Source organism: Puma concolor, chromosome E2 (assembly GCF_028749965.1).
Source record: "Puma concolor isolate L17-30 chromosome E2, mPumCon1.1.hap2, whole genome shotgun sequence".
Lineage (NCBI taxonomy): Eukaryota > Metazoa > Chordata > Mammalia > Carnivora > Felidae > Puma > Puma concolor.
The window spans coordinates 3328155-3354123 of NC_141681.1; the positions used below are offsets into that span (position 1 = coordinate 3328155).

At 55.8% G+C, this 25969-nt stretch overlaps 1 long non-coding RNA gene across 1 annotated transcript in view; it reads left to right on the plus strand.

Moving 5' to 3' along the window:
- LOC147573303 (uncharacterized) overlaps positions 1-25969 on the plus strand; it is a 367858-nt gene that overhangs the window by 263019 nt on the left and 78870 nt on the right. The window lies entirely within an intron of this gene.

Here is a 25969-nt window from a genome sequence, read left to right on the forward strand (position 1 = left end):
AGCGGAGGGGACGGCAGGCAGCCACATCTGCGTTTTCTGTTGCCGCGGACTGTGCTCTCAGGAGCCCCGCCTCCCAGGACGGTCAGGTCACCCCTGTGCTGACACAGAATGTGTGGGCTGCCCCCTAAACGACTCTGGTGAAAGCGTCTTGGAGAAGGCGCCTTAGGAAGCTCATTAGACCTCCTCCGCTTGCATCCACCCATGTGCCTCCTCACGGCCGCCCCCCCTCTCCGGTCCTCGCCGTGTCACGCATTTGGGGTGCCCGGATGCACAGGCTCGCCATACGTCCCAGCAGCTGCCGACAGGCCTCCCTGTCCTGCCTGATCTGTACCCCATGGGTCTCAGCCGGAGACACGACCCTGAGTTACGAAACCCACAGTGTCTCCTTCAAACCAGGCTTCTCTCGGGCTCCAGAAAAGACCCGGACACTTTGGAGCGATTGGAGGCCCTTGGTGCCTGCTCGGGCTCACTTCCCATCCACCCCTCCCTCACCCACTCCACGTCCCCTCCAGCCTCAGCTGGTCCCCCTTGCTTAAACCTCCACCCCAGACCAACAGCAAGTATGCCCCGTGGCCTTTCCCAGCCCCCTTTCTTACCCTCAGCTCTGGGCTCCAGCATCAGCCCGCTGGGAACCCCCTCCTCCACCCCCAGCCAGGGCCCCGAATGCCACATGCGCCCCCCTGCACTGTGGCGGCCTCGTCCCCAGGGCCATGGCTCCACGAGGCAGGAATGTGGTTTCCCCCAACACCCCAGCACCCGGGGCTCACGCATCCGGGCACCCCAAATGGTCCTGCCTCAGCGAGTGAAGGCCGCAGGTGCGAAGGCTTCTCCCCGTAAAACAGGGCTGCTCTCTGCGGGGGAAGATACACACCTGATGGGCTGTTCAAGTTTGTTTCCAGAGCCGCGTTTTTGAAACAACAAAGACACCACCGAATGCTAGGATTCCTGGTTTCCTTTGCCGTGTGCTGAGTTTGCTCGGACGGGGCGCTCTGGGGACGTGGGGTCATCCTTCTCCACATTTGGGGTAAGAGTGCCCCAGGTGTGGGGGATTTCCGGTCTCCGGCTCCATTCGGCCTCGGGGCACATGAGTCAGGTTCCCCACACTGCGTGCCGGGCTTCCTCCTTCCCTGTGTTCCCGGCCCTGCTGTTCCCGCCGCTGTGGGGACGAGGGCGTCCCTTCCGCTCAGGGCTATCTCGGGTCTCCTGGGGTTGATCTGGGAGACGGTCGCCATCCCTGCCAAACCCCCAATCCTCCCCGCTCGGGTGAGTTCCCGCCTGTGCCCTTCTCGCGCGCCGAGGGTGGAACATAAGCCGTAATCCCCGGCTCCAGGGGCATCGTTGGTGCCCCGCCATCCCGGCCCGGTCCCCGTGTCACACCTTTGAAGCGTCACTGAGTCTCTACCAGCTTTCAGATGACACTTCAGTTACACCTTTTCTTACTGCCACCGGCGGTCTCTGAGTCGACACGTTGGCCGCCCGAGGCCTCTTTGGAGGACGACGTCCCCCGGGTGGCCTTCCGGCTTCCGCAGACGGCACCTGCACCCGCAGATCGATGGGGTCCACGGCGCGGTCTCCCCCTTGCTGGGCGCGCCCGCACAGTGCTCCTGTCGCCGTTCCCTGTCTCCTCTCCTTGCCCTCTGAGTCCCCCCGGCAGGGGAGGGCGGCCCCCCCACGGGCGCCAGCTGCTGTCCCACGTCTGTTTTCTAATTGTGGAAGAACTCACATACCGTGAAATGTTGCCGTTTTAACCATTTTGGGGCAGTACAGTTTTGTGCCTCTCAGTACATTCATGTGCAACCATTCCCACCATCCTTCTCCAGAACTTTCTCAGCTCCCGAACAGAAACTCCATCCCCACTGGACACCGACTCCCCACCCCCCTCCCCAGCCGCCAGTGCCCACCGTCTACTTTCTGTGTCCATGGGTCTGACCACTGTCCGTTCCTCACAGAAATGGATTCATAGTGCGTGTAGTTTATGCAGCTGGCTTGTTTCATTCGGCATAATGTCCGCCGGGTGCCTCCAGGGGTCAGGGTTTCCTTCCTTTTTATGGCTGAATAATACTCCGCGGTGTGGATGGACCACGTTTTGCTTACGCATTCATCTGTTGATGGACACTTGGGTGGCTCCCAGCTTTTCTTTTCTTTTCATTTCATTTCATTTCATTTCATTTCATTTCACTTCACTTCACTTCACTTCACTTCACTTCACTTCATTTCGTTCTATTCTATTCTATCTTTGACAGAGAGCATGTGCGTGGGGGAGAAGCAAAGAGAGAGAGGGAGAGAGAATCCCAAGCAGGACTCGAACTCATGAACCGTGAGATCATGACCTGAGCTGAAACCAAGAGTCGGACTGAGCCACCCAGACCCCCCGTTTCCACCTTTTTGGGTATTGTGAATAGCGCTGCTATGGACATAGGTGTATAAATACCTGTTTGAGTTCCTGCTTTCAACCTTGGGGGGGTTGTAGACCCAGAAGTGGGGTTGCTGGGCCACACGGCGGCTTTGCGTAAGCAGCTGGGCTTTGCCCGACTGTTTCCCAGAGCTCCGCTTCCTCCCCGACCTCGCCAACACGTGGTACTTCCCACCTCGCAGATAGCAGCCATCGTCCCCACGGGGCTGCCGTGGCGTCTTGCTGTGGCTTTGTGTCCGATGGGGCTTTAAACCTCCAGCCTCAAAGCCCGCCGTGTGCCTTCTGCTAAAACACCTCGTTGAAGTACTTTCCCCCTCATCTCCTCTCCTGACGTGTCAAGGAGACAGTTTAAGGATGATGTGGTCCTGCTCGTGCCAGAAGCTACGTGTTGTTGTGTGGAAACGGGAATCCGGGTCCGCCCCGGGGACTCGCCGGGCCGCTCCCTCGGGGTGAGCCAGAACGTGCATCGTGATGCTAACGAGAGCGCCGCCCCGGCCACAGCAGATACAATTCCCCCACCTCACAGACCAGGAAACTGAATCTTATGAGGGAAACCTTCGCACCCTTCAGTGCCCCCATCCTCAAGGAGGCATGTCTTTCCCTATTGCGTCCAAAGGGTTCCGCCACGGATGTTCTGGAAGAGTCTCATCGGGAGGCCATTTGCCTGGCCAGTGGAGCAGGTCCCCGAGGCCCCTGTGGGGGTTCCCGTCTCTCTCCTGCCCTCCCGTCGGGCTACAGCACGGGACCTACCAAGACGGGCAGGGTGCGAGCCACCCCGGGTGTGGGGCAGGGCAGGGTGGGGATTGAAAGGGCTTCTGCCAGGTTTATAGAGATGAGTCGGGGGCGGGGGGCATGAAGGGACAGGGGTCCCGTGAGGGTGAGGCTTGGATCCCGCCCCTCCTGTGCCCCAGCCATTCCCTGCTCCCTCACGCTGCGTAGACGTGAGTAGAGGCGGAGGCCCTGGCCAGGCCCCGCGCCACCCACCCAGCTGCCCGTCCTTCTTCTCTGACCTCGTTTCCTGGCTCTCCCCTCACTCACTCTGCTCCGGCCCGAATGTGTCCTCGTCACCGCGCGCTGTCTCCGGGCCTTTGCCCTGGCCGTGCCTCCTCCCGGAACGCGTCTCCTACTCACCCAGCCTTAGGTCTTCACTCCAGCGTCACCTTCTCTGACCTGGACTGGGTGTTGCCGCCCCTCCCCCCGTGCTCTCCACCCCTGCTTTCTTTTCCCGGGTGGCAGACGACGATGCCATCTAGCACACTGTATGCCTCCTCACTTATTTCTTTGGAGGTCTGTCCCCGCTTCCAGCGTGAGTTCTACGTGGGCAGGCATTTTCACGTGTGCTTTGTGCTATGCTGTATGCCCGGCACTTCCAGGAGTGACTGGCCCGTAGTACATGCTCAGTGAATATTTGACAAATAAGCTCTAAGCACAAAGAACAGTACAGAGAGTCGTAGAAATGTGAACCGTTTGGTGTATTCAGGGACTGCTGTGCGGTTCCTTGGGCTGAGATTAATGTTCAGGGCTACCCCCATACAGTTGTTCAGGCTGTGTACTATACAAGGATGCCAAGCTCAAGAGGCCAGTGGGGTGGATTCCAGCCTACCCAAGCTTATCAGGATGCACACATACAAAGCTGCCTAGAAGAGGTGATTTTCTGACAGGCACAAGCATTACGTGGGCTAATGGTGGCCTTGAACACGGGAGATGGACATCAGGACATAAGCAGGGTAGACAAAAGAGGTGAGTCACGAAGGGCTTCATCCTGGCCATGAGGTGGAGGTGGCCGCAGATGCTTGTGACGCCTGCGAGCCACCCTTTCAGCCGCCTGATTTCAGCACCCTTGTCATGGGCAGTTCCTGGCACTCCCCAGCATCCCACATCTCTCCACTTTGCTATCTCCAGCCCAGGGAAGGCCCCTCAGCTGCCCGGAAGTGCAGGGCAGCTAAAGTCCCAGGGTTAACCCTCAGCCGGTGGGGCAGGGGTGAGTGGTTGGATGCCAGGCCCCCCAGACAATTCGGAGTGGCCCCGACAGTGACCGTTCCTGAGTGCGCTCTGCTCAGTTTCCTCTTCTCTCGTCTCACTCCCCTGCTCCCTCCTGCTTCCTGGCCCCATCCTCCAAACAAACCACCCGTACCAAGTCCTTGTCTCAGGCTCTGCTTTCAGAAAACCCAAACTAAGACAGAGCCATTAAAGCTTATTTCAGAGATGAGTAGCAGCATCGATTTTTTTCACCCAGAAGGATCACCACGGGCACTTGACAGAGTGTGGGGTGAACGCTGGTGCCAGATGGCAGTTGAGGACCAGTTAGGAGGCTCTAGCAATGGTGAACTTGGGGTGGGTACATAGGAGGCGACACACACTTGGTAGGCAGGATTTAGGGACCCTGGTGGGTGATTATTTGCGGGCGACGACCAGGAAAGGGAGGAACCTTCGATGACTGCCCTACTTCTGACCTGGCTGGTTGGGTAGACGGTCGTGTCTCCAACAAGGACCAGATAGCAAATGCAGGAAGGGGGCCAAGTCAGGACCTTGGGCGCAGACGTGGTTGACGGCCTTGTTTGGATGTACGAGGTTTCCCTCTCTTCTCTTCCTCTCCAGTGCAGAGATGTTTTATCTTTCCTGTCTGTCCATTTACGCCTCTACCGTGTTGAAATATACCTTTGTTCAGCATGTAGAATAATTAAGGAGAACTGTGACGATCCCTTGGTGCCTGGCAGGGTTGCGGGAAGAGGTAGGTGATGCAATCAAACGGGGTCACTGAGAAGTGTTTAACAAAGGAAACCAGCAAGGGAGATGCGTCCCCAGGCTAACGATGGAGGGGGGGCCTGGTCACCAGGGCCAGGAGACAGAGCTGTACCTGCAGAAGAGGGCTAACAAACATGTCACTTTAGTCAGGGGATAAAGTCAATCCAAAGGACTACTGCAGGAAGCGGTCCAGGGGGATAACTCTCCTCCTGACTCCCCATCCCCTACCAGAGCCTAACTGATCGAACTCAGCTGGAGGCCAGAGGGCAAGGGAATCCTTCACTGTCTCTTGGGGCACCAGAAGAGTGCACCTGGCAGGCAACTGAAAAACATCTAGCACTTGCTTAAGAAAGAAGTCCTGGACAGGTGGGGGCGCCTGGGGGGCTCAGTCGGTTGGGCGACCAACTTCAGCTCGGGTCATGATCTTGCGGTCCGTCCGTGGGTTCGAGCCCTGCGTCGGGCTCCGTGCTGACAGCTCGGAGCCTGGAGCCTGTTTCGGATTCTGTGACTCCCTCTCTGCCCCTTCCCCGCTCGTATTCTGTCTATCTCAAAAATAAACAAACATTTAAAAAAAATTTTTTTTTTTTAAAGTCCTGGACAGGTAAATGAGGGCCACAATTATCTTCACCAGTCGAATCCAGATCTCCTGCTCCTGCTTCTCCTTATGTTCTATATGTCACCTCCTCAATCGGTGGGACATTTCAAAATTTTATAGGCAAAGACCGCTTTTAAGGACAATGCACGGTGCTGACAGAGGCCGTGGGGAGAGGGCACATCCCCTAACACGGGCGGCCCACCTTTCTCAGGAGCAACACGTATCCAGGTTTTAAGGGTGCCGAGCCCTTTAGGATAAGACTCGTAGAAAGTTGTCCCAAGGGACTATTCGGACTAGACTAAAAAGGTGTGCATGACAGACGTTTACGGAATGCTGTCAACAGCACCAAAATTAAATCCATGAAACAAATACATCAGAGACGTGAGGTCCGTGTGTTCAACAGTAGACACTTGGTTTTAAAGCTGATGGTGCATCCGTACGACGAAGTGTGATGCCATTAACTTCAGATGGATTGATAAGGAAAATGATGATAATCTAATGCGCTCTGGAAAAGCACAACACAAAACAGTGCGATTCCATTCTTGGCCGTACATATGGCTTGAGGCGGAAGAGCCAGATAGACAGATAGATAGATAGATAGATAGATAGATAGATAGATAGATATCTAAATATACACATATACATTTCTGCAGATAGATATATATGTCTTCTTTGTCTACGCATGGCCCCTGTCTGTGTGTCCTCCTACCTCAAGCCATAACCACTGCCTTGGCTGATGGGTACTTTTCATCCCTTTCTGTGTAGCCCTGGTCTGAACTGGAAAAATTCTCCCAGCCAAGAGGAATCCTTATTTAGTGGTGTTGTCAAAGTGGCCTTCAATAGCACATTCATTCTGCACTCTCGAATGCAGCCAGGAAGGAGAAGGGGGGTGAGGGAGAGAAGAAGAAGAAAAAGCCAAGTGTTTGTGTAAGCGTTTTTGGGGACGCTGAGCTCAATAAGGCAGGTGTGCCGTGCGGGCTGCTTCAAGACCACAGGGGCAAAGAAGCAGTTAGAACACTAATTAAAAGGTGCCAAAGCTGACGCCCCATCACATCCAGCTGCAGAAACCCAGAGGTCAAAGTGCTTAAGGATGCATAAAATGCGGATTTTTCCATAATTATTTAAATATGTGTTAATGAGTGCCACAGCACAGTCAGAGTATGTCCATGAAAGTATTAAAAATAAAGGGAAGTTGAGTAGGAGTAGTTTGAGCAGTAGGAAAAGGACTCACTTGGGGGTCAGACCACCCCACTCCCCAGTTTCTATTCTGGCTCTGGACCTGCTCCTCAGAGTAAGTCACACACGCTCCCTGGGGGCTCCGTCTTCTCATCTGAAAATGAGCGGGGGACGGGAGGGGGGACCCTGGCTACAAAACCCCTTCGTGATCAGAATCTGCCAATCTCCTCTATCCTATGAGATCAGAGAAGAAGAATTGTCCAGGGAGAAGGAACGTCAAGAAGATGGCGGAACTTGGTGTGTTTTCTTGGCAACATCAGCAGAGAAAGGGCGCTGTTTGTTAACCAGAGGAGTCAAGGATATAAACGAGCCATTCAGAGCAAGCTGTGATGCACGCGGCAGGGGCAGGGGGCTCAAACAGGTATGCCGCCAAGCGCTGGGCCCCCTGTCCTACCCGTGGGTGGACGCCCGGCAAGGCATCGGCGTGGCTCAGAGTCTCCGGTTAAAGAGCGAGCCGTTGACAGCATTTGCTGGGAGTGGAGGGACTGCAGGAGTGACATTTCCATCATTTTTTCCCCCGAGCGGGGAAAGAAACAAGAAAGAAAGAGAGAAACCCAGGCCAAGACCTCACTACACACCATGCCGTTGACACCTAGTCCTTTATGGGAGCTGCTACTTCCAAAATAAAGAGCGTAGTGATCTCGGGGTATTTTTTTGCCTGCGTTTTTGAGGATGTTTTGGGCTTTTCATCTCCTTTGAAGGCGCGTCACCTAATTACGCCTCTTTCATCCACGTATTCCCCGGTCGGAACATGCCAGTCCCCTCTACGGCAATTGATTATGACTGAGGGGTTTCCACATTCCAGCTGGTGCAGAGAGCCTGGGTATTCGTGAATACCTGAATAGAATAAACTCCTTTAATCCAAAAACAAACTCCTCCTGAAAGAAACAGCCTGAAAAGGCCTTTCATAGACTGTTTTCCAACTCACTGGTTCATGGTTTCCTTGGATTCCACCGTGCTTCCTGTACTAATGGTCTCTGAATGCATTCCCAGCTGTGGCTTACTGGTCTACCGAGGTCCCTGGCATCAAAGGGGAAGAAGGAAACCAGTAACACAGCAGATACTCACAGGGGCTGTTCAGACTGCACAGGTTGAAACTGAAAGGAAATACACGTGGGTGAGCATGTTGCGCTCTTTCTAGAACTTTTTTAAAGACTCGCTGCTTGGGGTAATGCCGTAAAGACAAAGTCGTGGTCGTACGGCACACAGGTGGGATTTATCTGCCAGATTGAAAGCAGATTGCTTGAACTGGCATTGAACACCCATACATACAGGCCCGATCACACTATTCTAATAAGTAGATTTGCTTTTGGAAGATTGACAACTTGAACTGAAAACAGCAGCCTAGATGGTTGAGATTGTCGTGGACCCATTAAGAGGGGACAGAACTGAGCAGGGGCTGACACGCGGCCCAGCGGGCACGAGATACCCTGAGACTGGAGCCCTGGGCTTGGAGTTTGAGACGTGAATGTGAGCACCAGATGGTCACTCACCGGCCCACACGTGGCCTCTCCAGCACGACGGTCTCAGGGGTCACACTTCTTGCTCAGGATCTGGCTTCCCCCAGAGCAGGAGTCTCCGGAGAACCAGGGGAAGCCAGGGGGCCCGTTAGGACCTGGCCTCGGACGTCATGCAGCTTGACTTCCACTATATTCGGTTGATGGTCCCAGGCCCCCAGATTCACGTGGAAGGGACAAAGGCAAGTCGAGCCGTGGAAGACCGTGACCTCGAGATGCCAGGGTAGCCACGTTTGTGAACGGCACTCCGCCTCAGGGCCGGGAAACACAGTCGGGCATCTCTATTGTCTAGACTCGATTTGACTTCTCATGTGCCTTCCTGTTAGAAAAGAAAAACAGTCTCTCAGAGGGTGATGTTTCTTTGTTCAGATTCTTTTTTTAAAAAGAGCTTTATTGAGGTATAATCGGGATAGAACAAACCGCACGCATTAAAGCATAGCAGTTGATAAGTTTTGACAAATATACATGCCTGCGAAACTGTGACTGCAATCCAGAAAATGAACATAGCCATCCCCCCAAAGTTTCCTCGTGGCCCTTTGCAATCTGTCCCTCCTACTCCCCTACCTATCGGTGCCCTGATCCCGTGGCAGCCATTGATCTGTTTTCTGTCACTATGGAGTTCTGGAATTTTCTGTGCATGGAATCATAAACCCTGCACTCTTTTTTGTCTGGCTTCTTTCATTTGGCATAGTTATTTTGGGATATACCTATGTTGTAGTACGTGCCAATAGTTCATTCTGCCTCTAAGGGCTGAGTGGTAGTCTGGTATATGGATATGCCACTCATGTGTTCATGGACGTCTGAGGTTATTATAAATAAAACTGCTACGTGCATATGCTTTCATTTATCTTGGGTAAATGCCTAGGAGTGGAATGGCCAGATCATATGGTGGGTATACATCTAACCTCTTAAGAGATTGCCAAACTGTTTTCCAAGTGGTCGTGTACTGACTTCCAGTTTCCAGTCCGACATGTAAAAAGCTTGGAATCACTCCCCTTCTTGCCTAACAACCCAAAAGCCAATGACTTTTCTCAGACATATCAGAGAACAGGATCACAGGGCAAACCGTCAGAGTCGCAAACAAGGTCTGCGTCCTTGGAACAGAAGCTGCTGGAGCCGTAAACTCATGGGAACATTTACAAGACAACTTGCTGGAGGCCAGGCGTCAGTTAGTGTGAGGACGAGAAAGTCCCAGGGGTGCAGTCTTAGAGGCTTTTGTACCCTCGTGGGTTCTACCCCAGGAACCCCACCAGGGTCTCTCCATGAAGAACTGAGAAAGATCCCCTCGTCACTCTGTAGTGCGAAGGGGAAAGTCGCCATTTTGAATCACGCCCAGAGCATTCTGCGCAACGAAGTCCTACCCTCCGGGACCAGAGACTACCAGATGTTTGTCTCTTCGGGGGAGGACGGGCTACGATTCTAGCCTTCCGGTCTCACCTTAGGAGGGAAAATAAGCTTGAAACTTCTGAGACAGTCACAGCCCAAGGACACAGACCCACTGAAAGACCGAGATTGAATCATGAGTTTATGCAACAACGCCGTCCCCAAACCTTACCACCACCCCACAGCCTCCGGTAGAGAATCAGCGTATTGCAGTGGAGAAGCTGTAAGACACAGACCCCACGGGAGGAAGAACTGTTAGGGAAGCCCACGGGCAGCAGTGGAGACACAGAGTTTGAAGCCGAAGCACCTGCAGCCGCAGGAACATTGAGCCCAGCCCAGCTCCCAGCCAGATCATCCCGGAACCTCACACTATCTCCCTCTGTTTCTATGACCCGACACGCCGTGTCTGGCTTTCAACAGAAAATGACAACTCATCTGAAAAGGCGAGAAAACACATGCTCGAGGGACAAAGCAAGCCTCAGAACAGGCCTCGGATTTACACAGACTTGAGGGAGAGTGAGAGAGCGGGGCACTTATAATAACCACGATTGGGGTGCGAAGGGCTCCCACGGACAAAGGTGCACGGCATGCAGGAACAGGTGGGCAACGCAAGTGGAGAGGTGGAAACTCTACACGAGAATCGCAGGGAAGTTCTGGACGTCAAAGTGGCTGCTCCGTTCTGCACTCCCACCGACACGTGCGCCCCTGCCCCCCATACCCTGGCCAGCTTGGGTGTGTCCAGACTCTCATCGTGGCCGCCTACCCAGCGGTGTGGAGGCACCTCACTGGGGTTTAAATCTGCATTTCCCAAACAACTCACCATGTGGGACGTCTCTTTGGGGGTTATCTTCCATCCACAGATCTTCTCCCGTGATGTACTTGTTTAAATATTTTGCCCCTGCTTACATCGAGTTGCTGGTTCTCTTACGACAGGGTTTCAAGCATTCTTACATATTCCGAATAAAAGTGCTTTATCTGAAATGTGATCTTTCTTTTTTAAAATTTTTTTAACGTTTATGTATTTTTAAGAGAGAGGGACACAGAGCATGAGCAGGGGAGGGGCAGAGAGAGAGGGAGACACAGAACCCGAAGGGGAATCCAGACTCCGAGCCATCAGCACAGAGCCTGAGTCGGGGCTCGAACTCACAGACCGCGAGATCACGACCTGAACCGAAGTCGGACGCGTAACCGACTGAGCCACCCAGGAGCCCCAGACACGTGATCTTTCAAACATCTTCTCTCAACATGGAGCTTGTCTGACCATTGTCTTAACTTTGCTTTGGAACAGCAGGGGGTTTGAATTTTGAGACACTGCAGAGTTTTCCATTATCCGTTTGTAGGTCACACCCATCTGCAAGCTACAGAACATGGCGGACCTAAGAAGTCTTTGTCTAACAGGCCACATGTTTGCTCCTTTATCCAAGAAGTTTTACAGTTTCAGGGTTCACAGTTGGATCTGTGATCCATTTGGAGTTAACTCTGACGTGTGGGATAGTTTGTATTTATTAGGGTGAGGAGGTTTCCTTCCATCCACTGTTCTCTAAGAGTGTTGTAAACCAGGAATGGGTGGCAGCTTTTGCCAGATGTTTTTTTCTGTCTCTTTGGAGATGATCACGTGACTCTTTCGTTAGATTGTTAATAATGATGAGTTTCACTGACTTTCTAATCAATGAGTCCGATCTTCTGGGGCAGAACTTTGAGTTCTTCGAGTCCTTTGAGTGTATCGATGGATTTGATTTCCTAGATTTTGTTTAGAATTTCTGCTTCTGTGTTCACGAGGAATATTAGTCCGGAGTTCCGTCCTCTTACCATTTCTTTGTCCAGATCTGGTATCAGGGTGGTGCCAGGTCATGAAATGAGTTGAGTAATGATCCTTCCCTTTCAGTTTTCTGCACAAGTCTGTGCAAAATTGGAAAAAAAAAAATCGCTTTCCTTAACTGTTTGGTAGACTTCACCAGTGAAGCCACAGGGGACTAGCATTTTCTCTGTGGGAAGTTTTTTCAGTGGGATAGGACTCATGCGGTCCCCTGTCTCCTCCAGCGTTAGCCATGGTGGCCTGTGTCTTTCCAGCAGACTGCCCACTCCCTCCACGCCGTCCGTGAGACCTGCGGTCGCGTCCACACTCTCGTCCCCGATACTGGTAACCGGCATCATTTCTGCTCTTTCCTGATCAGCCCGGCTAGGTGTTTCTGGATGGGATCGATCCACTCAGAGAACCCAATGTGGGCTCTCTGGCTCCTCCCTTGTTTCCTGCTGGGAATCTCTCTCCGGGAGGGGGTACTTGCTCTTCCTCTTTGCCCTGGGCCCACGAAACTCCTGGAGAACCACCTCGCTTGTCCCTCCCTGGCCCATGGCCGAGCTCCAGGACAAATTCACCTGCCAGCTGCCAATTTCCTCAGACCCCTCTGCCAGGTGCCACCGAATTACACGTGGCAGAGTGAATTTTTCAAAGGGGAGGCATCCCAAGCAGATGTTGAGGGAAGGTTGATTTGGGAATATTCTGCGTCCTGACAGAAGAGCTTTCATGACAGGGATTGGATCACGTGCAATATCCATTTGGGGACCGGGACATTCGGGCCCCGGCTCTGTCTCCTGCTGACACGTGACCTTGAGCAAACGGCCAATCTGTCTCAAACGGAAATGACAACGATAGCGTTGTCTGAGGACGTGATGAGATGGTAAATGCGAAAGGCTCAGCCCAGAATCTGGCCCGGGGCAGGCGTTCGCTCGCGGTTGCTGTACAAGAGGACGGTGAGCATCGCGGCCTGGGACTCCACTCCCTTCACTACTGGAAAGGAAGGGTTTACGATCTTCCTTTTCTTGTGTTGATGTTGGAGGCAACGTTTATTGGTTGTAAATGTTAAAAATATAAACCCGTGGTAGAAATCCACGCACGGTGGATTTTGTGCTATTAGGATGTGTCCACGGACACACCTGGTCAAGCACTGAGGTTTGTATTTCCAACACCCAAAATACACTCCATTAGAACAAGCATTGCTTCAGGAAGTTTGACGACTCCGTGGCTGTGTCTCGGGAAGATCATGGACCCAGGGATTTGCCCGGCCGGTCCTCCCCCAGGATGCAGTTGTGTTCACAAGGCAGGGCAGACATTGGGGGGGGGGGGGCAGCAGTGGTGGGTGTGGGGCACCGGCCTCTGCAGCCAAACCAGCGGGTCTGCTCCGTAGTGGGACCGTCCTCGTCCTCGCTGGTGTCCTGGGGCAGCAGGCTGCAGAGCTGGGGAGGGAGAGCCAGCCGGGCAGAGGATCTGGCTGGGTGCGGCGTGGGAGAGCGGGGAGGGGCCGGCTGTGCCCGAGACTCAGCCCGACGGCCGAGCAGCTCACCTCAACCGGTATGAGCCTTTATGACTGCATCTGGGTCATGTGGCCCGTGTGGCTCGGAGTGACCTCCAGGGGCCGTTCAAGAAGGCCAGGCAGCCTCGTTGGTCTGCTTGGGATGCTTGCCCCGGGAGCCTTTGACTGGCACAGACGATGCCCAGAATCCAGCCACACGTAGACCGAGAGCTGGCGTGGGGTCTGGAGAGAGAGGAAGGGAGACAGAGACGGAGGGAAGAGAGCTGGAGACACCCACCTGTTCCAGCCCCGGCTGCTTCGCCCCCCCCCCCCCCCCCCCCCGCCCAGGCACCCGCCCCGTGAGGGACTCTTCCCCCGGCGCAGACCAACCCCCAACCGCCCGCAACTGCCGGAGGCTGCCGGCCGAGTGCCGTCCACCCCGAGACCCGCGCACGACACAAGTGATTGTTGTCGCCCTGGATTACCGTGTGGGGAGGGGCTGGAAAAGGTGGCACGGAGCCCGTGGCCTTGTACGAGCGACTGCATTTCCCCGGGGCCTCGGGGTCTCCGCCGGTAAAGTCACGATCCGTGAGGCAGACCTGTGAGCATTTCTGGCGGAGTCAGTGAGCCAGCCGGGAGGGCGTCACCGCGTGCCTGCCCTTTGGCTTCTGCCCCCGTCTCCATCCGTGCGCCCCCTCTGCCCCCGGCTCCGTTTCGTTCGCCTTTCTTGCTCCTTGTGTGACTCTCCCTCTGTCCTCGCTCCCTCGCGGGTGGGGACCCTGTGTTCCTGGCTGCCGTATCCTAGGGCCTGGATCGGGGCCTCGCACACGGAGGACACTCGGTAAAGATTTGCCAAGTCACGGGTGACGACTTTTCTGCGCTGGGCTGAACCACGGCTCTTGGGGTACCCGTGGACAGCAGAATGGGGGTGACACGCGCACACGGGCGCTCAGATGCTACCAAGGACCCAGGGAGCCATCCAGGGAGGACATCTGCACGTGGGGGAGCCCCGAGATGCTGGGAACTCGCACGGCTCCCCTTCCGTGGGCGCCCACCCGGCACCAGAGCCCCACAGGCTCGTCTAGACCGAGGAAGATGGACCGTGGGGAGGCCGCCAGCCCGCAGGGCAGCTGTGTTAGTCTCCCAGGGCTGCTGGGAAGAAAACCACCACAAACTTGGTGGCTGAAAGCAACGTGATTTTGCTGCCTCCTGGCTCTGGTGGCCAGAAGTCCAGAATCAAGGTGTGGGCAGGGCTGGCTCCCTCGGGAGGCTCTGGCTGGTGCCTGTCCCCCAGCTCTGGTGGCAGCGGCCAGTCCCAGCTTGTGCACATGCCATCCCAGTCTCTGCGTGGTCCTCATATGGCCTGTCACCTCCTCTTCTGTCCCTTATAAGGACGCTTGTCATTGCATTCAGGGCTCGCTCTAAAACCAGGGTGACTTCATCTTAAGATCCTTAATGACATCTGCACAGAAGTGTTTTCCAAATAAGGGGTCAGGGTACACGCATGTTTTTTGGGGGGGAACACGTTCCAACCCGCGAAACACTAAAGGTAACGTGGTGCAAGATAAAGGGACCCACGAGCCCTAGGCTTGCCCTGCCCCCTCCAGCCAGGTGACGGCCGCCTCTCGGAGCCTCAGTCTTTCCAGTCGGGAAAACGGAGCGCCCCGCAGCATTGCCGTGAGGAGTCACTGAGGCGGCACGTACAAGGCCGCCCACGCTGAACTTGGCCACACAGTAGGGCCTCAATGACTGGCAGCCCAGCATTATCTTGACCTAGCAATTAGTGGCCATCCGCACTCCACCCAGCCACCAGACAGCAATGTCGCTGTTCCGGGACCTGAAGGGCGACAGAAATGTGCTAGAAGGGGCAGTCTCGGTCCTGGTCTGCGCGGCAGTGGGGGGAGGCCAGCAGAGGGTCGGTGGGGTGGGGCGGCGGGAGGAGGGGTCCCTGGCTGGGAGGAGGCCTGCTGTTTCCCCTCCCGCCCCCAGGCCTGCAGGCGGGGGCTCTCCCGTTCGTCGGGGGCGGTGAGTGCCAGCCCAGACACAGCACTCACGACGTTCCCAGCGTGTCAGCCAAGGGTGAGCCTCCCCACACACTCGGAAGATAGAATTCTGGAAGGCACTCTGTGGCATTCTTGGACACTGATGGCTGCCTTCTGGAAGACACGTGCCCCTCAGCAAATGCCTCCTGCGCAGCCCTTCTCCCTGGCCTCCCCACCCCCAGACCCCCCAAGGGCCCGCCGCAGACGAGGGGCTCCCTGGAGGGCTCACCCCGCCAGCCCCGGCTCTGCGGCGGGCTGAACCGGGCGGCCTCTGTGCTTCCCCGCCGGTGCCCGAACCCGGCGCCAGCTCCCGGCCAGGGCAGAGCCTTCAAGCGAGCCTGGATTAGAGGTTTGGGGTTTGGAACGTCCACTTTGGGATAAAATCAGAGTTTTTTTTTTAAAGGAGACAATTCCAGAGACACGGTTTTTTTTTTTTTTTTTTTTTTAAAGGAGACAATTCCAGAGACACGGTCTGAAAAACAAAACAGCTCTCTTAGCTCTTTGTCTGAAATAAGAGCAGCTCCCATCACAGAGCCTGAATCGGCCCCAGCGCATCCAGCCGTCGGGATGTATCGTTCCCCTCCCAAACGCCGGGGGCCTCGTCCCAGATCCCAGCCGGCCCGGAGCCGCTCCCCGGGATGGGGGTCAGCAGTCCGGGCCGCAGAGCAGCCGGGCCGGGGCACGGGCGTCTCGGCAGGTGCGTGCCAGCGGTGTCCTCCTCGAGGGCGCCTGAGGCTCGTGCTCCTGGCACAGCCTGGCCCTGCGCCCCTCCTGCCCCAGGCCCAGGCCCGTCCAGAGCCCCGGGGGTTTCCAAGGGCTTGGAAACTAGAGAACGCTTTCAAGATGGATTTCTGCTTAATCGAAGCAGCAACCCGGCTGTACTTAAATTTGGTTATCAGCACATAAAAATAGACACACAAAGAACGAGCAGAAGGAAGTCACATCCTGCTCGTCTGTGGCTGTTGGATTATCTGCCTTAATTCCTTCTACTTCTGTGAAGACTTTCAGGGCTAACTTTTGCAATACCAGACATTATTTGTTAAAAAACTACCAACCGAATCTTGTCTCAGGGCCAAAACGAGCTGCTTAAGACAGTGGGAAGTGGGCCTTCTTGGAGAGCCAGGGGCCCCCGGGGGACGTTCCTTCTTTAAAGAGACACTTTTTAGAAACTCAGGAATAATCTGCATAGTTGAGTCGTCTGCTCCTCTGGGATTGCCGCTCCTTCGTTAGTTAAAGTGATTTACTGACTCACAGGAAACTCCGCCGCTGGACCAAGGAGTGACTCTATTTCCCAAGCATTTATTGAGTGTGTGCCCCGGGCCTGGCCTTGGCCGCCGCGTCGCTGTCCTGGGCGGGCGCACAGTCTGACAGAGGACGCGGGAGACAGGCCTTGCGTTGGGTCACTCAGCAAACATCCCCCGAGCCCCCACCGGTTGGGGGTGCTGGGACACAGGAGCCTACCAACGACACCTGCCTCCCCGACTCCGCGGGTTTCACACTTACGGCAAATGTAGAGACAGTGGAACACGTGAAGTGCTTGGAAAATTCAGAGAGTCCTTCCGAAATAGTGGACGGAGCCACCCGTGACGGCGGCTCTGGAGGAGCGTACGTCTCAAGGGGGATGTCGGGGTGGAGTTTTGTCCGCCCAGGATTTACACGTCCACACCCGCAGCACCGCAGAACGTGACCGAACCTTGGATCGGGAGCCCCCGAGATGACACATCTCCGCGCCGCCTGCCCCGCCCCCTTCACGCAGTGGCCAAGGCTCCTGTTTGGAGGAGGCCCTCCAGGCGATGGGCAGGCCAGGCGGGCAGCCCACCCACGGCCCCGAGAACACGCACTCCCAGCAGGAAGCCAGGCACCCTCGGCGGCCCCTCTCGAGAGGCCCAAGGGCTTGGCCCTCTTCCTTTAGCCAGGTGTGTGTGCCCAGGAGGGTGTGCAGGGACACCCCGACCTGTGTCGCCCTGGCGGAGCCTCCTCCCCTGACCTTGGCCGCCGGCAGGAGCCACAGGGAGCAGCCTGGTCCCCGACACGCAGCCCGGAAGCGGGGGCCTCGTGCAGGCCGTGGGCACACACCGCCGAGAGAAGATGGGGCTCTCTCCTTGCACACGAGGCTCCCGGCCCCGAGACCCTGTTGGGAAGACGGTGCCCCCCAGCCCTCGGTGTGCAGACCCTGCCTGACCCACAGCGGTCACCAGAACCAGCCGCGGCCAGACCTGGGCAGAAGACATTTTGCTCAGCCTCATCTGGGAAAAGCTGAGGGACAACGGCTGGCTCGTGGCCTTTTGACCGCCTCTCTCTCTCTCTCTCTCTCTGTGTCAGTCACGTTCTGATTCACACAGACATGTGTTTGGAAGGCTGCCGGGGGAGACCTCAGAGCGGCCGGAGCCTCCCTCCCCTGGGGCCATGAGGGCATCGCTCACCTCTGCAGGCCTGTGGGCTCAGGCCCCCCACTATTCACTCATCAGGTGTTCGCGGGGTCCTCTAATAAGCCACATGCTGCTCCGGGTTGAACAGACCACAGCCCTGAACAGAGCAGGCGAAGATCTTTTGTCCCTTAAGTACAAGAGATTTTTCTGAGCACCTACCATGTGCCACAGGTTGCCAGGGGAGGTGAGCGCCAGGTGGCGGGGGTTCCGGGCTCTGGTGCCGGGGCTGGAACACAGGAAGGCCCCGGGTTACAGCACAGGTCACTCCGGCTGTGGGGTTGGACACAGATCTGGGGTGGGGGAAGGGAGAAAAGGCAGGGAGCCTGAGGGGTCAGTGCTGAGCAAGGTGTCTCCAGCAGATTGTGGGAGCTCAGAATGAATGAGTGAACGAACGAACGAACGAACGAATGGCAGCCTCGGGGCGCTGGAGGCCCACATAGACCCTGGGGAGGACCGCCTGGCGAGGAGGCACAGCACGGAGCAGTCTGCTCTCTGCCATTATCGGTCACGGTGATGGCGGCCCCGGGCACTGTCTTCACCTCCTGTGGCTGCAGCACCAAATGGCCCCAACCGCAGTGGCTTCGAACAACGCACGCTTGTCCCTCCACAGTCTGAGCCGGGAGTCCGACACAGGCGGGGCTCGCGGGGCTCAAGTCAAGGTATCATCAGGGCTGCTGCTTCCTTCTGGAGGCTCCGGAGAGAAGGTGTCCCCTTGCTCTCCAGCACCCAGAGGCTGCGAGCCGTCCTTGGCCGGTAACCTCCATCACCGCGGCTTCTGCTTCTGGCCTTGCTTCTTTCTGACCTCCTGTGCCTCTTGTAAGGCCCCTCTGGCTACGCTGGACCCACCCGGATAACCCAGGACCCTCTCTCCCTCTCCACGCGGGACCATTGAACAGCCGACCACAGGTACAGCTGCCAGGCACGCAAGCCCATGTCCATCCCTGGTCTCCGGGGGTCCTCACGGCAGCCCGGGGAGGCAAGTGCTTTCCAGCCATGTGACTGGGGCTCAGAGACGAGGAGCAACCTTCCAGGGCCACACAGCCTGGACCCGGAGCAGCAGGAATGACACCCTGGCCATGACGCTGGTGTCACCTCGCTGGAACAGCCCCGCAGGGCAACCCCAGGTTCCTCTGTCTTCATACCAAAGGGGTTCCCAGGAGGGACACAGGCAAGCCCATCCCAGACCACCCGGACACCACAAAAGGGTCCTTCACCTCTGGGCCGTCATCCTGGAAAACCACATCAGCTCGGAGAAACACGTACCCCCTGACTCGATTTTTGTCACCACTCAAGAGATCGGGGGCCCAGTGTCAAGGACAGAGTGCCTTCTGAGCTCCGGGCGGGTGCTCTGAGGAACCCCTTGGGAAGGACAATTTTAACAACGCGGCCTCGCCTGGGGACGGCGGCCGTGTCTCTGGGTGAACCCATCTGTCGAGCAGAGAAGAGCCAGAAGCCCCTTTGGCATTGTCTCCAGAAGAGACGCGCTGCCTTGTTTATTTTCATTTCTGCGACTGAAAAGTCTCACTTCCGAGGCCCTTCCGTTCGTACGGCTGTTCCTTTAAGAAGAAAAAGGAAGTGTGGTCCTGGCAGAGTTAGCTAGAGCAATAAAAAATAAATCTTGGTAATTGTTGTGGAGACAGAAAGCAACACAAGCCAGACTTAAGTACATCCTAGGAAAATGTCAGCGTCGGAGGGCCGGCCGCTAGTTCTGCGATCCCCTGTCCCCCAGAGTGGCCCCTGGAAGGGGACCAGCACAGTTGAGTTTCTTCTTGGAATGTCAGACTACAGCGTTGTTGTTGTTTTTTTTCTTTTTCCTGAAAAGGATGGGTGGTTTCAAAGATGGTGATGGAGAGAGTGTCACGGGCAAGCCTGAAGGAAGACAGCAGGTCGCGCTGGTCCCCAGCGGGCGCACCGGCCCGCGTGCGGCTCTGAAGGAGCTGGCCCCCCACACCCTCCAGAGGGACATCCAGGGGCATCTGTGTCTGTGCCACAGAAATGCAATGGGGTATTTCTTTTTTTTTTTTTTTTAATTTTTTTTTTTTCAACGTTTATTTATTTTTGGGACAGAGAGAGACAGAGCATGAACGGGGGAGGGGCAGAGAGAGAGGGAGACACAGAATCGGAAACAGGCTCCAGGCTCTGAGCCATCAGCCCAGAGCCCGACGTGGGGCTCGAACTCACGGACCGCGAGATCGTGACCTGGCTGAAGTCGGACGCTTAACCGACTGCGCCACCCAGGCGCCCCAACAATGGGGTATTTCTGCACTCCAGAGTCCACGGACCTTTGCTTCCAGAAATAACAGCAGTCCTCCCTCCTTGTGCCACTTGCCACAGCAAAATAACTTGATAGCTGCAAGTAAAGTGCCCAGAAGGGCCCGGAATCGGGAACGGGCGTGCACGGCCAGAGCTGACGTTTATGGAGCGCTTTCTGGGTGCTAGTCCCCCAAACAGCCCTGATTTGCTAGAGATGGTCCCCATCCACACCCGGGTGCCTCTGGTAGAAACTTTCCTTCTAGAAGGTTCTGGCTGAGATGATCAAGTGACTTGGGGCGTGAGCTCGCCCATTTCCCAGATGAGGAAACTGAGGCTCAGGGAGTGACATCGTGGCCCAAGTCATCGTAAGGGCCAAGCTGAGATTTAATCCCAAGTCCGATGCAGTCCCTCTCGGTCACGGCCGCCTCCTAGCTCAGCAGACAGTCATGGGGTTGACGTAGACACGCTGCAAAGCACAGACATGGCCACTAGGAGCATCTGCCAGGATGCTAGTGAGTCAGACTTCTTTCTGTTGGGGTGAACCTGAGTTCTATCTGGAACATTCCGCGGCGATTTAAGACCCAAAGATAAGCTGCTTGCTTAACTTGAAGAGGCCCCACTGCTTCCCCATCAACACCTTGGGCCCAGCATCTGGGAGCCTCTCCCCAGCTCTGCCTGGGGTTCGGAACTGCAGGCTTATCCAGCGAAGGTTACTGCACCCGGGTGCTGGGGCGGTGAGCAGGGGCCGTCTCCCCCGGGGAGAGAGATGTCCCCTCTCCTTCTACCTGAAAACGCGTTCCAAGATCCTCTGGCCTCCCGAGGCTCTCTCGCCAGCTCTGGTTATCAAGGCACCAAAGGGAGCGTGCCGGGCTTCTCCCAGTAAATCAGAAATCTGGACACTAAGTGAACGGAGGGGGGAGCCAGCCCTCTGGCTTGAGCTCTGAAGGGAGGCCCGTTAAATGTCTGGGAACGACACGTGGTCGGGGATTAGCGGGTTTACAGACTCTAAACAGCGTAAGGCCGAGCAGGGAGAGCCCCAGCTGCCCCGCTGAGGTGAGGGAGGCCAGCGGAAGTTGGGGTGCGGGCCCACCTGGCTCCTCTGCCCGCTAGCTGTGCAACCGTGGGCGACAGGCTTGGCCTCTGGCGCCTCCCCTGCGCGGCCGGGCACGTGCAAGTCCCTGCCGTCCAGGTGGGTATTCGTATTTTCATCTCACCATCCAGGGTTCAGAGAAGGAGAGTGATCCACCCAAGGTCACACAGCGTGGACGAGAAGAAATCAGGACAGGAACGCGGGGCTCTTGTCTGCGCTAAATGATGCTCTTTCCCCTCCATTAGATGAGAAGGTGACACTTATCCCATGGGGCCCAGGAACGCGAGATCAGAACCGGTCCCAAGAATGAGCCAGAAGACCAAACAGTGCAACCCCCCCCCCCCCCCGAAATCCGAGGCTGCAGATTCCCAGAATGTCCTCCCTGTGTCTGTGGACGCACATGCCTTCCGGTGCTCGTCAGGATAGATACAGACGCCCTGGACCACCGCAGTGCAGCTGTTTGATGGTATTCCCAGCCCAGTTGGGAAAAGGAATTAGCACAGACCTCAAGAGAGAGCCTGTTCTCATGAAATCCCCAGCCTGGCGGGGCGGCTGAGAGCAGGCGAGCAGCTCAGTCTGGTTTCACAGTCTCTTATCGGCTGGCCTGCTCGGCCCGTCGGCCGTGCGCCCTCGGCCCTGCGAGAGAGGGTCGGGCACAGACAGGGGACAGCAGACCTGGGCTGGAACAAAGGCTGGATCCCACATCTCCACCCAGAGCCCCTGGTCGTGGCCTCCTGACCCCTGCTGAGGGGGGGGTCGGAACACGGCTCTTGGCTACGGGGACGTGGCTGCTGGGGGGCCCCTAGGAGCTGACTTCTGCAGCCTGGTCTTCTCTTCATGCCACGGGCTCTGGGCAGTCTCGCGTCGTTTCCAGACACCCCCGAATCTGAGCAATGGGAACTGTTTCTTGGCGCGCGGCGATCCCAGGAGCTCGTGGCCGACCTCTGCTGTGGCGTTCACGTTGTCGTCCACCGGGAGCGCATCTCAGCCTCTGTGATGGGGCTTCCTCCCGAGGGCTGCAAACCACGGGCACACGTGTAAAAAAATGGGAAGCACCCACGTGCCAATGACCACCGCTGCGAAGAGGGATGTCCTATGGGTTCACGTCGTTACTCTTTTAGCGTTGTCATTTATTCTTGAGAGACAGAGAGAGAGAGACAGAACACAAGCCAGGGAGGGGCAGAGAGGGAGGGAGACAGAGGATCCGAAACAGGCTCCAGGCTCCGAGCGGTCAGCACAGAGCCCGACGCGGGGCTCGAACTCACGGACCGCGAGATCGTGACCTGAGCCGAAGTCGGACGCTTTACCGACCGAGCCGCCCAGGCGCCCCGCGTTTACATTTTTTAAATACTAAAATATGAACATTAACTTAGTTCCAAAAATCAAAATGCTGCGAAAAACGTTCCCTTTGAAGGCTCCTACCTATCCCTATCCCTTCTCCCATCCTCACACCCTGTGGGGAAGCAATCTCCTTCGTTATTTCTGCTTTATCCTTCCTGTATTTTGGGGGGGGGGAGAAAATATTACATATAATACCGTGCATCCGTGCCTGCATGTGTCTGTGTATGTGTGTAAGCATACGTCCCATGCAAAATACAGTGTGTTACACATTCCGTTCTGCACTTAGGTATTTCCCCCCTTAATGTTGTACCCTCATGTTGCCCCACCTCAGACTGTCTCCTTCCTTTTTACAGCTCGCCTCCATGTGGGCATTTGGGTAATTTCCAATATTTTGCAGTTGCCAGTGGTGTTAAAACGGACGACACATCAGCCTACGCTTGTCGTCGTTTTCTGGGCGGTCCAAGCCTGTGTACTTGGCACGAATCACGGCACAGACTCAGACCAGGCTTCTCGGGCTGCGACTCTTCCCCCTCCCGTCTGACTCGTCCTCACAAATGCCGCGACCTCTAGGCACCTCGGTCTCCTCGATCGTGAATGGGGATGATACACAGCCCTCTCTCCAGGACTCACTGTGAGGACCAAATGAGCTACCGCGTAAAAATGCCTAGAACGGCGCCTGACGCACGGGAAACCCTCGGTAAATGCCCACCGTGTGCACCTGCACCAGACACAGTCAGGGGTCCACCCAGGCTGGGAGATGTGCGAAAACAGGCTCGCAAAAAAAAAAAAAAAAAAAAAGGCCCTGAATTGTAGCCGTTGCCAATTTCCACGGTGTAAAGACTCCCACGTGTCTGACTGCAAGCTAAAGCCACAGCCGTCACTCAGCACGGAGTGGGGAAGGGCGCAGCCTGCGGATGTGATCGTGGCGAGCTGGCCCCCTGCACAGCCCGGTGCCCTCCGCCCTCCTGCCCGAGTGGGTGCACAGCGGCTGCCCAGAAGCCAGCGCTGGCGGCTCAGACTGCGGGCCTCACCCTCGCCTGGACCCCTCCTTTCTCACGCCCCCGCCTCCCCAAGAGATTCCCTAATACACCCCTTCACACGCGTCCCCGTCCCACAGTCTGCTCCCAGGGAACCCACCCGAGACTGCATCTCCACATCTTGTTTTCCCTGAAAAGCCTGAAGTTTGGGACCGTTTCCTCCACAACAATACTCAACAGGCTTGCAAGCTCTTTTCCATTAACCCCGCTGTAACCTCCTCCGGGGCTCCATCCACGTCCGTGCCCCAAGGTGTGTCTGTCCACGGGTCCTGACTCACAGAGCAAGGTCCTCTGCACTGACTCAGCGATGCCATTTCCTGCCCACAACCTTCTAGAACTCTTGCACTTTTCACACAATGGAGACCAGCCCACCCCTGATTCACCAGCTCAGTTTTCTGTCACATCCTGTACTTTCCCTGAGGATTTTTCTGTTCCCCTTCTGACCAGAGCCAGCGCCAACCAGCCCGCAGCACCAGAGAACAGAAATGTGGCCAAGCAGACTCCAGCTCGGTTCAAAAAAATAAAAAAGCAAACGTGGAAGGTCTGGAGGACCCGAGCCTTCTCTTGTTGGAATCAAATCCGCTGGGTTGAAGCGTGCGTGGTCTCCGAATTCCCTCCCTGATCCCCCCGCCCCAAATAAAGGCCACGGCGAGGGGACCAGTTGGGGTTCCATGTGGCAGAAACGTGAAAGGATCGCCCGCCAGCGGGTGTAATCGTTCTGGAAATAGTTCAGAATATTCATGTGTTCTGTACTTTTTCCTCAAGTAAATAAGGTGGGGAGAGCATCGGAGAAGGGCCAAAGGTTCCCTCGGGAATCCAGAGCTCAGGGAGAAGACAGTGAGTTGACGTGGCCCTGCCTTACACACATCTATCTCCTTCACACGCCTCGCGAGGACACCCCTTCGGAGGGGACACTTGAGTCCCTGAGGTCGGCTTCCGTGATGAGCGACCACCCTCACGTTCCAGAGGAAACAGTTAAGTCAACGAAGGAATAGCCAGATCCCAGCCTGCACCCCGCGTTGGAAGGACTTGTCTAAGAGCTGTCCTGAGCCGCCACGTGGCCATCCACGGACACAGATCCTCCACTTGGCCTCGGGACCACCCCGTGAATTCCTTACGGATCAGCTGCAGGCACAGACGTGGGCTTTGGGGTGAAATTCAGTTGTCGTTATTGCTTTCTGCAGAGCTCGCGATGGTATGTTGTCACGTCTAGGCCAAGATGGCATTTGCTGGCTCAGTACCGTGGCCTATGCCAGACGGGAGCCGTGGCTTAGTGCGTCGGTTCCCTCCCTGCGGAACCGCGTTCACCATCAGAAATTGTGGTAACTGGAATATTTTGAGTCAGAATTACAAACTTAAATGGATGGTCTCCTGTTACATAACTCCTGAACAAAACACAACAGAACGAGCGTAAAAAGCACAGGAAACGACGAGCTGTTTTAAAACACCGTACCTTCGTAATGAAAGGCGGAATGAAGGATAAGCAAATTCGGGACCACGCTCACGGTCGACCTCTAATCTGGAGCGTGTGTGTCCAGGGTTACTCCTTCTCCAGTCACCTGAGAGGTTTACGTTCAAGTGGGTAGAAAAGGGACATCTTCCCAGTTTTAGTGTCTTCCAAAGAATCTCCCAGGTCTATGCATAGAGTGCAGTGACGAAAAGCACGTGCTTTGGACTCGAAGCCTCCATTTAAGTCTTCACTCTGCTGCTAACAGGACATGTGACACGTGTCAGGGGCAGACCCCTTCCTCTCTCAGCCCCGGTTGCAGACCTGGCCGGTTTGCGGAGATGACAGCACACAAGACGTGGAAAAGCATCGCCGTGCCGTCATCTGCCTGGGGAACACTCAATACAGGGGTTGTCCTTATTTTCTTAACTTGCCCCCTATCGGAAATAGACGAGTTATTTAAAATTTCTTTTTAGTGTTTGTTTATTATTGAGAGACAGAGAGAGACAGAGCGTGAGCATGGGAGGGGCAGAGAGAGAGGGAGACCCAGAATCCGAGGCAGGCTCCAGGCTCCGAGCTGTCGGCACAGAGCCCGACGCGAGGCTCGAACCCACGGACCGAGATCGTGACCTGAGCCGAAGTCGGACGCTCAACTGACTGAGCCACCCAGGCGCCCCGGAAATAGATGAGTTATTGAAAACACAGGATGGTTTGTGTTTCTACAGCTTTGTAACGATGCAGAATAATTCTCCACAACGCACACGTGCGCATGCACAGACGCGCACAGGGGCACGCGCACACACGTCTTTAGAAGGATAATTTTCTCCAGACCACATTTTAAGGGCCTGTGTGATTTGGGCAAGGATTCTCACTGCTGCTTTCCCAGCAAATAAAGTTGTCCGAATCTGTTTACTCTCAAATTTATATAAAGAGCTTCATTAGCAGCAGCGTGGATTGGATGGCCACCACATGGCACAGAGATGTGGTCTGAGGAGGCCGGTTCCCCCAGTTTTGCTGAGTGATTTGTTTTTAATGAATTATGCACAGTGATCATAGGCTCTACTCAAAGCCTCATTTACTCTGGAAATTCCTGAAATGGCTGCTCATTTCTCCAAGCTCTTTCTTTCTTTCTTTTTTTTTTTTTTTTTCCC